The sequence below is a fragment of the Myotis lucifugus genome, unplaced genomic scaffold (genome assembly GCF_000147115.1).
Source record: "Myotis lucifugus unplaced genomic scaffold, Myoluc2.0 scaffold_2398, whole genome shotgun sequence".
Classification (NCBI taxonomy): domain Eukaryota; kingdom Metazoa; phylum Chordata; class Mammalia; order Chiroptera; family Vespertilionidae; genus Myotis; species Myotis lucifugus.
The window spans coordinates 1,808-7,800 of record NW_005873446.1 but is presented as its reverse complement, the minus strand read 5'-3'; the positions used below and the strand labels follow the sequence as shown (position 1 = coordinate 7,800).

Genomic DNA, 5,993 nt, shown 5'->3' with positions numbered 1-5,993 from the left:
GCAACGCAGTATCATTAACCACAGTTGCCTGCTACACATACACCCCAGGACTGACTGAGCGGACAGCTGGGCGTCTGTACCTCTGACCCCTCACCCATTCTGCGCAGCCCCGTCCTGCCCCTGCACCCCCAGTCTGTTCCCCACGTCTATGAGTTCTTCTTTTGTTTTAAATTGCACTCTATGGTTTTTCAAAATAAATAACTTATTACATTTCTAATATTCTAATACACAGGCAGTCTAACCTCAGAGTCCCTAAACCCTTTTACATGTTCTGTGGTCTTATTCTGGAATATTCCCTGAACGTAGTCACACAAAGCTCAGTTTTCCGCACTCTTGCTGATTCCTACTCTGTAGGCCAATTAAATTAAGCACTTTTTGTTGTCGTTAATCTTCACCCAAGTGTATGTTTTTTCCCATTGGCTTTCTGAGAGGGTGGGAGGGAGGGGGAGAGAGAGAAACATCGATGTGAGAGACACATGGATTGGCTGCTTTCCCCACGTGGCTTGACTGGGGCCGGGGATCCAGCCTGCAATTGAGGTATGTGCCCCTGAGCAGAATCGAACCTGTGACCCTTCAGATCACAGGCAGGGGCTCTAACCACTGAGCCCCCAGCCTGGGCAAATTAAACATCCAACCTTTTAAAGCAGAAGCTCATCATAAAGCAAAAGATACCGTCTTGGGGTAAACTCCTCCACTTGCCCTCCCCCCACTCCTTCTAGAAACAGGTACGCCCCACGGCCACATCTCCCAGGGCTCTGCCTCCCTCTGATGAGAGAACACTGGCTCTCTAGGCACTGAGACACCTACGCACCAGTCAGACGGGCTGGGCCTGGAGTCGTCAGCCATGAGCGCCTCTCAGTCGCCTCCTGAGTGCAACAGGTCCTCTCCATCCTCTGCCGCACAGCACTGTCTGGGCGCGTTTCTGTCAAAGTCAGAGCCAGCGGCAGCCTCCCCCCATCAGGCCTCCATCGCCTGCCCCGTGCCTCTGTGGTATCTTCGTTTTCATCACCAGGTTACAGACTCTCCCTGCTGCACACGTGGCCGACCAAGACCCTCCAGGAACGGCCCTAGCAGGACATTTGGAAATAAGTTTAGGGCAGCATTTCCACACACTGCATCACACTCAGCGGTGCTTCCATCTCAGAACAGGAAAAGCTTAATAATTATGGGTAATTTTTCTTTTTCTTTTTTTTTTAATTTTTTAAAATTGATTTCAGAGAGGAAGGGAGAAGGAGAGAGAGAGAAACATCAATGATGAGAGAGAATCATTGATTGGCTGCCTCCTGCATGCCCCCAACTGGGGATCGAGCCCGCAACCTGGGCATATGCCCTTGACCGGAATCAAACCTGGGCCCTTCAGTCCTCAGGCTAACACTGTAACCATTGAGCCAAACAGGCTAGGGCATGGTTAATTTTTTTAAAAATAAACCTTTATTCTTTAGATTATTACAGATGTCCCTCTTTTTTCCCCCCATAGCTCCCCTCCACCTGGTTCCCACCCCACCCAATGCCCTTACCCCCAGCCACTGTCCTCACCCATAGGTGTAAGATTTTTGTCCAATCTCTTCCCGCACCTCCCACACCCCCTTCCCCCTGAGAATTGTCAGTCCACTCCCTTCCTATGCCCCTGCTTCTATTATATTCACCAGTTTACTCTGTTCATCAGGTTTTTTATTCACTTAATTTTTAGATTCACTTGTTGATAGATATGTATTTTTTTAAAATTTTGTTTTTTTGCTTAAAGTATTACAAAGAGTATTACATAGGTCTCCTCCCCCCCTTCCCTTGACATTCCCCTGGTCTCCCCTACCCCCCAGTGTCTTGTGTCCATTGGTTATGCTTATATGCATGCATACAAGTTCTTCGGTTGATCTCTTACCCCCTCCCCCAGATATGTATTTGTTGTTTATAATTTTTATCTTTACCTTTTTCTTCTTCCTCTTCTTAAAGAATACCCTTCAGCATTTTATAAATCCTGGTTTGGTGGTGATGAACTTCTTTAGCTTTTTCTTGTCTGTGAAGCTCTTTATCTGACCTTCAATTCTACATGATAGCTTTGCTGGGTAGAGTAATCTTGGTTGTAGGTCCTTCCTATTCATCACTTTGAATATTTCTTGCCACTCTCTTCTGGCCTGCATGGTTTCTGTTGAGAAATCAGCTGACAGTCGTATGGGTACTCCCTTGTAGGTAACTGACTATCTTTCTCTTGCTGCTTTTAAGATTCTCTCTTTGTCTTTTGCCCTTGGCATTTTAATTATGATGTGTCTTGGTGTGGTCCTCTTTGAATTCCTCTAATTTGGAGTTCTCTTTGCTTCCTGGACTTGTAAGTCTATTTCTTTCATCAGGTAGGGGAAGTTTTCTGTCATTATTTCTTCTAATAGGCTTTCAATATCTTTTTAAAAATATATATACTTTATTGATTTTTTACAGAGAGGGAGGGAGAGGGATAGAGAGTTAGAAACATCGATGAGAGAGAAACATCCATCAGCTGCCTCCTGCACACCCCCCACTGGGGATGTGCCCACAACGAAGGTATATGTCCTTGACCAGAATCGAACCTGGGACCATTGAGTCCGCAGGCTGACGCTCTATCCACTGAGCCAAATCGGTTAGGGCAAGCTTTCAATATTTTGCTCTCTCTCTTCTTCTGGCACCCCCATAATTCGGATGTTGGTATGTTTGAAGTTGTCCCAGAGGCTCCTTACACTATCTTCATATTTTTGGATTCTTTTTTCTTTTTGCTTTTCTGGATGGGTGTTTTTTGCTTCCTCGTATTTCAAATCTTTGACTTGATTCTTGCGACCCTCTAGTCTGCTGTTGGATCTCTGTATAATATTCTTTATTTCAGTCAGTGTATGCTTAATTTCTGACTGATCCTTTTCCATTTTTTTGGCATTCTCATTAAGATCCTTAGAGGTCTCACTAAGTTCCTCCTGGGAAGTTTGTAGAAGATTCTTGAGTAACCTTATAACTGTGGTTTTGAACTCAAAATCCAGTAATTTGCTTTCCTCCATTTCTTTAATTTGTGACATGTTCGTCTCCGCATTTTAGCTGCTTCCCTGTGTTGATAGTGGCTTTGTGTGGTAGGTGTCCTATTGGGCCCAGGGGCTCAGCCTCCCCAATCACCTGAGGTGGACACCCTTAGTGCACCCCTTTGTGGGCTAGGTGCACAGTCTTGTTGCAGTTAAGCCTTGATTGCTGTTGGTATGCCTGGGAGGAAATGACCTCCAGGCCAATTGACTGCAAGGACCCACTGTGTCTATAGTGGAAGAACTGCTGTGCTGGAGACACCCTTATGGGGCAGGACTTGCTTCAATGGGTCTTTGGTGCTCACTGAGTCTGCCTCTTGAGTGTGTCACTTATGGATGTGAGGAGTTGAAATCTGGTATCTGACCACTGGGTACACTGCCTCCTGGATCTCCAAGGAGGTGCAAATTCAATCAATGTATGAGTCCACCCAGCAGGAGCTACCGTGAGATCTGCAGATTTCTCCTCTTTGTTTGGGGTTTGGAAATTTTGGAGCTCTCTGACCCAGCTTCAGTTTGTTAGGTTAGGCTGCAAAAGGACAGGCAATTCATTTGCATCGTTGCACACAGCTTGGGTGGGGTTATAAATTGGGTGGGGCGGGGTCTCAGAGAATCACCAGGGTGGATCAAACAGCGATGCCTGTCCGTCAGCCATCTCCAGGTCCCCACATCGCCGAGTCCCGTGCCCCCACAGCAACAATGATCCCTGCAAGCAGTTCTGCAAGAAAGCCACCCTCGCTTTCTGACCCGATGCCAGACCGTCCAGTTTCTCCCCGTAGGAGTCTGGGTCCCCAGAGTCTCGCCGGAAATGAGCTCAGTGCAGTCCGGAGCTTGTATCTCTCTTCCAATTGAAAAAAACCGCATACCCAGGTGCATCCTGGTTTGCGCGCCTCCGTACCTCTGCTCTTGGCGCCTCCGCACCTCCTACCCAGCCTCAATGCGCTTTTTTCTTTTCTTCTAGTTGTAGAACTTCCACTCAGCCAGCTTTCCCGTGATTCTGGATGATAGCTGTTTTGTCTTTTAGTTGTAGTTTTAATGTGGTTATGGGGGGCGGCACGTACCTTATGCTGCCATCTTGGTTGTCTATGGTTAATTTTTAAAAATCTGTGTTACTGTATTAAAATGAGTCATTTCTGGAAAGTTGAGCATTTGGGAGGCAGTATTGTTTTTTATTTTATGTTACTTATCACCATTATTAATTCAATGCAATATTTTTTAAACTGTTTTATATCAAATCTTCACTTTTCTTTTCACTCTGATCACAGAACCCAAAGCATGAAATCTGGAAGCTGGGAGAATTTATTGGGAAAAAGCTGGATGGCAGCGTCCTGGGTAAAATTGTCCATCACACTTCGTTTGATGTTATGAAGCAAAATCCCATGGCGAACTGCTCGGCAGTCCCCGCGGAGGTCACGGACCGCTCGGTGTCTCCGTTCATGAGGAAAGCTGGTTCTCTCTGCGCGTCACAACCTTGAAAGAACTGTCGAGGACCCCAGAGCCTGTGGGGAGGTTTCCATGGATAAGACAAGGTCCATAATAAATGATACTGGGGAAGGAGAATTTAAGAGACCACAGACGAAATGAAACCAACGTGTAGCCACAACTAGAGAGTAAGGTTTAGTGCCTAAACCCACCGCCTTACCTCACTCCCCTCCAGAGTTCTCAATAATAAGGTGGACATACACTTAGGTCCGATGGAGCAAAGCATCCATGGTGTAGATGGCTCTATGCTATCTGACATGCAAGAGGACGGGGAAAGACAGGAGAGCCCCCAGGCCTGCGGTTTTAACGTGGTGTCCCCCCCTTTCACCCCCGCCATAATGTGGCTCAAGGGCAGCAGGCTCTCCTGGCCTCACAATCAGACAGATGTCCTCTTCCCTTCAGATGGAAAGGGACGGGCTGGCAGGAAGAACGCCGAGCCCAGCCCTGCCCTCCTGCAGGGTGAGTGGACACCGCACACAAGAGCAGGACAGAGGGCACACAGTCCTCCAGTAGCTCTGACTTCCACTTCTTTTCAGGAGCAGTCGGAGACTGGAAGAATCACTTCATCGTGGCTCAGAACGAGAGGTTTGACGAAGACTACCAGCGGAGAATGGCTGGGACAAGTCTAATTTTCCACTTCCAGTTCTAGAGAGAGAAAGTGTTCAGTTTATTACCCAACTCACTGGGCAGCAACCCATAGCAGCTTCATTCCCAGACCACACAGCATTGGGCCCAGGTTCTCAGACCAGTTGTTCGTCATGTTTGCTTTTGTTCACTCGACAAAGAAAAGATCAGAGTTAGCAGTGAGGGGGGACGTGGGGAGTGGGAACGGTGGGGAGAAGGTTCAATAAAATACTAGTTACAAACATGGCATTGGTGCTAATGATCATTCTGCTGAAGCTTACAGATCATGTGCTTGTTAACATTAACAATGCTCCAGTCCTCACATAAAAACACACTCGAGTTTTCAGATTAAGTCTTGGTTAAAGGTAGCATCTTTTTATTGATTGATTTTAGAAGGGGGGGTAGAGATAAACATCAATTTGCTGTTCTACTTATGTATCCATTGGTCGCTTCTTGTATGTGCCCTGACTGGGGATTGAACCCACAACCTTGGCGTAATGAAGACAATGCTCTAACCAACTGGGCTGCCTGGCCAGGGCCAAGCTAAATGTTAATGCCTCACTGAAATGTGTGAACAGTGACTAATTCCAACCAAGGCTTGTCAGCCAGGTACCATCCAGTGGCTGCTTCCCCCTGAAATCTCCAGTTCACCCCAGGGTTCAGGCTGTAACACCTTCACCCCCATCTCTCACCACAACCTGGGGACGTGGCTGGACTCGCTTCCCCCACAAGTGCAACCATTCAGTCCATCGTGCTGTGACGCTCTGGTGCCTCCACAGTCGCCTTCTCACACTCAGCACCGCCTGCCACGTGCCCTCTATGGCCGTCCCCTCCATAGCCCCAGGTCAGACCTGTGCCTCC

At 47.5% G+C, this 5,993-nt stretch overlaps 1 long non-coding RNA gene across 1 annotated transcript; it reads left to right on the top strand.

The window, feature by feature from the left end:
• Nucleotides 1-4,138: 4,138 nt before the first annotated feature.
• On the top strand, nucleotides 4,139-5,381 carry LOC111824566. The gene is made up of 2 exons (XR_002827673.1): nucleotides 4,139-4,636; nucleotides 5,045-5,381. It is a non-coding gene; the product is annotated as an uncharacterized LOC111824566 (long non-coding RNA).
• Nucleotides 5,382-5,993: the final 612 nt, after the last annotated feature.